The following is a 5162-nucleotide window of genomic DNA, read 5'->3' as shown; positions in this document are numbered from 1 at the left end:
GGACACGGAAAAAAAAAAAAAAAAAAAAAAAAAAAAAAAAAAGGACACTTCTGATTATAACAGCTGAAACTGGAGGTGGACAGGTTATTAACAAAATTTCTCAGCATCATGATGATCTTGATAAAAATTGCACACACAATATATTTCCAGCAAGAATATGAAAGAAATCCCTATCTTGAGAAACAGCTTTACAATGTCTTTCTGCAGTTTTTCAGTAGCACAATATAAATTTGAAATAGAAAGAAGTTATAGATTCTAAGAACCAACTCTCTTAAAAGATTTAGAAAAAAAGTTTACAACATAATCTAGTTTATAACGAAGTCTTGTGCTACACTACTTTAAAAAATATTTTTTAAATACTATTAAAACTGCTTTTTCCAGCCAGCAAGTATCTTACTAACTTATTGCTACTTCAATAAATCTTTGGAAAAACAAACCAAGAAACAACACCAATAAGAAAGCCTTCTTGGAATTGGTTGGAGAGAGAATGGAAGGTAGGAAAGTGGAGAGAGTAAGAATAGTTTCACTTTTTGAGCTTTGCTGTTATGGAGAGAAGAAAACCAGGTCGGTAGCTGAAGGAAAGAAAGTGTGAGGTCAGGATATGAATTTTACTTTTGTTTTTGTTTTCTGAAGATGGGTGATATCGTGATGTGTGTGGCTAATCCCACAGAGAGGGCAAAATTGGTGATGCAAATGAAAAGGGGTGGGTATAAAACTGCAGGAGCAAAGTCTTTTCGGATAAGTGGGATGAGGCCCAGGGTCAGGGGGAGCTGACCTGGGAGTAGAAACACTTTCTCTTTCAGAACACAGTAGAGGGCTGAGTAATACTGTAGGTGCATATGCAGGCAGGTTTTCAGAATTGGTGGTGGAAACATAAGATGTTTTTATCAGATTACACTGGTTTTGTCTGTGAATGTTTTGAGAGGTCATCAAATGAATGTTAAAAGGAAAGGGTTTGTTGATGATTTGAGGAGAAAGAGTAGGAAGGTAAATTTATCAGGAAAATGTAGTGGTATACTGGAAGTGCTGTCTCTCTTTGAAATTTAAATTGAATTCGGTCTGAATACTTGCATGCTTTTCTTTAGCCAAGGTTTGCTGCTAAGCTTCACTTAGAAAGTAAGAAGAAAAATGTGTTAAATTGGCAACAAGTTTTGTCAGATGGATATGATGGCTGGACTGTGAAATCTAAGATAACGAGGATAAAAGTGAGATCATAAAGACGCAGGGTATCAGTACCTGATATTTGGTAATTGACTTTATTTTCCTCTCTTCTGTCATACATGCATTTTCTAAAAATACTAGAAATCTGGCTGAGACATAAAAAATAAACAATTTAGTACACATGGCCTTGAATCTTATTCCAATTCAAACTTTGACTCCAGTTATTTGAGTATCAAGATAAATAGCCTATATACTTTGTGCTAAACCATTTAGAACACATATCATACAGATCAATTGAAGAATGCATTTATAAATAGAACTGTTTAAACAATCCAAAGTGGAAGGAAGAAGCTAAAAGAATGCCAAAAAAGATAATACAAAAGCAATTAGGGCAGACTCAATAAAGGAAGAAAAGAAGGAGACAAAGGTTATGTCTAAATAATGCCAAAACAAACAGATGATAAGTGAAACATCTAGTCAATCAGCTGGATGTTTTGTCTACAGGGAGCCTAGCAACTGACTCCACTGATTTCTTTTTTCAACTGAATTGACTGAATTAAGTGGTTGTTTTGGAAGCATTTTGACATATACATAAAGAAAGAGTCAGAGAGGAAAAAAAAGAAAGAATGCATTTGGAAAAACAAAAACAAAACAAACCCTTGGGACCTCCAAGTGATGGAGGATAAGATTAAATGGAGTTTAAATTAAAATGAGAGCAGATTTGGGGGGAGGGGATGAATTTAGCTAAATAAATTTGAATTTGGAATATAAGATATAGAAATTTATTTTCCAAAATTATAGAAGACTTGTTTGTAACACAATGGAAATATTTTAAGACTATGAAGATAAAGTTAGAGATCCTAAAGTGTCAGTTTTTTGTCTCGTGTGTTGATCCTGCTATGTTTATTGCTAGCATATTTTGCTAAAGTGCAAATTATGCTCATTGAGTTATAATTTAATTTACTATTACAAGCACTCATTTTCCCACCCTTTCCACTTTTTAAATATAGATGTTTGAACTAGTCTTCCTATTCTCACTATGTGACTATAGTAACACAACCATCAGAACTATATATATGTATATATGTATGTATGTATATATGTGTATATATGTATAAATGCATACATATGTATGTATGTAGTGAAACGCATAAGTGGAAAGACATTATATGAACTAACATGAGATTTTAAAAGAACAACTCACAAATTTTCTAATGGCAATAATACTTCTGAGAAAGCGGTTTCTATTTAGAAAATGAAACTCATATATTTTTTTAAAATGCATTCGATTTGAGAAGTGGTGAATTACTAAAGAAGAAGCACTATCCCCCCATGTATGGGAATAGTAAGGAAAATGGAGAAAGACATTTAACACAGTACAATATTTTTAAAGAAATATTCCTTTATGACTTCAACATGTACAGACAGATGAGGATATATACACCCATACACACATAATTATTTGCTCCTTTTTTCAATTTATAAATTCTAATACTCGAGACCAGAAGCTCTTCATGCATACTAAGTGAATTTACAGAAATTACAGAAAAAAGTATATTATTTAATTGACTATATAGTACAAATCAGGCCAACACTATGCTGAATGTTTGCTGCTGCTTCTATTTATCTTCCTGAAATTTTTCGTACTAGATTCTCTTAAAATGACTCACTTTCAATTATTTTTAAATCTTCAATGAAGAATTATAAGAAAATAACTTGACAAAAAACTCAAACACCTTTAACCCTGAAATATTTTCCAGTAATTTTTCCCTTCCCTCTGTCAGCTGAAGACCCATTCTGTGAGGTTCTGAGGCACTATCTGCATGGAGTCCAGAGCATGCATGACTTCTTTCAGAATTCCCTTCTGTCCAACGCTATAAACAGTATCCTTCTACTTCTTGGAAGGCCAGGTAGCATATTGGAAAAAGCACTGTCTTGGAAGACAGATGGACCCTGGTTTTAATCCTGATCTTACTACTTACTAACTCTATGATCTTGAACAAGTTGCCCAAATTTTCTCTGTAGATTCAGACAAATGAGCAATAGGTTAAATGAGACAGCACATGAAAATCACCCTGCTCTTGCCTGATTTTGTTATTGTTTATAGTTCACATAAGTTTACATCAATATATGATGATAGTTTCAAAATCCATTTTACAAATTAGTCCACTAAATTGTAAGCTGCTTCTCCACACAGAAATAATTATGTCAAATTTGTTAACAAGAAATCTCTAAATATTTCATATTAAAAATGCATGCATGTTTACTCACAGAAACTTAAGTTCAATTCCATCTTGTTTCCAAAAATATATTTTTTTGTCCAAAATTGCTCTATTCAGTTCTTTTTCTAATTTTCAGGTAAGCACTTGTATTTACCATTAAAAGTTGTAATAGAGACTACTATTATTTAAGTTCAGCATACAAATTTTGCACAATCATCACTACACTATTTGTTCCTTAAAATTTGAATCCAAATGGACATTGAAGTTTCAACTTCTGAAAGATTCCTGGCTTCTCACCTTTGTATAAAACATAAAACTTTCACTAACTCATACAAGATATATGAGTGATTGGAGAATCATACCTATACTTAATCAAATGGTTACCTGAAAATTTGTAACAAATATAAAATAAATAATATGAATGCAACCTGCTTGCCCCAATTGGGGATGCACAGGCATGGAAAAAGCCACTGGGAAGCCCACCCACCACCTGCAAACAAGGCAGGACCCAGCACCATGTGCTCGCCATGACCGGAAGGCCCCACACTACTTCCGAGGAGGAGGTCCACAACAGCCACCTCCACAGCTTCTACCACTGCAATGATGGCCAGTCGCCACAGTAGAAGCCACAACCAATGTGCTGGTGGCCTGCTGCATGTTCAGCTGCATTGACACAAGAGGAGTCACCAGAAAAGCCTGAATAAAGAGAAGTCTTTCTTCTCAAAGTACACTCCAGAGTAATAGAACCAGCAACTGATCTACCACATGATGAGAAATCAACATAGTGATAATAGAAATACTAAAAAACCCCAACCCTCCCCAATCAAGAGAATATGACATCACCAAAGGAATATCCTAATTCTCAAGTACCAGACCCTACAGAACAAGCAGCCCTTGAAATGACCGTAAAGAAATTCTGAGTAACTATCTTAAAGAAGCTCAATGAGATAAGTAAAGACTCGGTTAGACAACACAATGAAACAAGAGAAAATGTCAAGAGCATGAAGGAGGAAATTACAAAGAAATTAATACCTTAAAAGAAATATATCAGAACTCCTGGATCTAAAGGATTCATTTAACAAAACAAAAAACACAACTGAGAGCTTCATCAGCAGATTAGAACAAGTGGAAGAAAGAATCTCTGATCTCAAAGATGGTCTTTCTGAAATAACCCAGGCAGACAAAAAAAAAATGGAAAAAATAATTTTTAAAAAATGAAGAAAGTCTAAGAGAGCTAGCAGACCCATGTCAAGTGTGAAAACATCCAAATCATGGGTTTTCCAAAAGAGGAGGAGAAAGGTAAAGGCATTGAAAATCTTTTCAATGAAAAAATAACAGAAAAATTCCCAATGAACCTTCAGCTCCAGGAAGCTCAAAGATCCCCAAACAGATTCAATCCAAAAATATCCTCTCTAAGACACGTAGTCAAACAGACAAAGCTCAAAAGCAAAGAGAGAATCTTAAAAGCAGCAAGAGAAAAGTGTCAAGTCACTTATAATGGAGCCCCCATCAGAATAACAGCAGACTTCTCAGCTAAAACTCTACAGATAAGAAAATGGGATGACATATTCAAAATAGTAAAAGAAAAATACTGGAAGCCAAGAATACTATACCCAGCAAAACTATCGTTCTGAAATGAGGGAAAAATCATGTATTTCCCAGGCAAACAAAAGCTGTGGGAGTCCACCACCACACACGACCAGCCCTACAAGAAATCTTCAATGAAGTCTTGTATCTAGAATCTGAAAACCAATAACCACTACCATGAACACATGAGAA

The 5162-nt window shown here is 34.5% G+C and overlaps 1 pseudogene; it reads left to right on the top strand.

Moving 5' to 3' along the window:
- Positions 1-161, top strand: part of LOC103600217 — a 3852-nt pseudogene extending 3691 nt beyond the window's left edge.
- The last annotated feature ends 5001 nt before the right edge of the window (positions 162-5162 follow it).

Source organism: Galeopterus variegatus, unplaced genomic scaffold, assembly GCF_000696425.1.
Source record: "Galeopterus variegatus unplaced genomic scaffold, G_variegatus-3.0.2 Scaffold3266, whole genome shotgun sequence".
Taxonomy (NCBI): Eukaryota; Metazoa; Chordata; class Mammalia; order Dermoptera; family Cynocephalidae; genus Galeopterus; species Galeopterus variegatus.
This window is presented reverse-complemented; position numbering and strand designations above follow the sequence as displayed.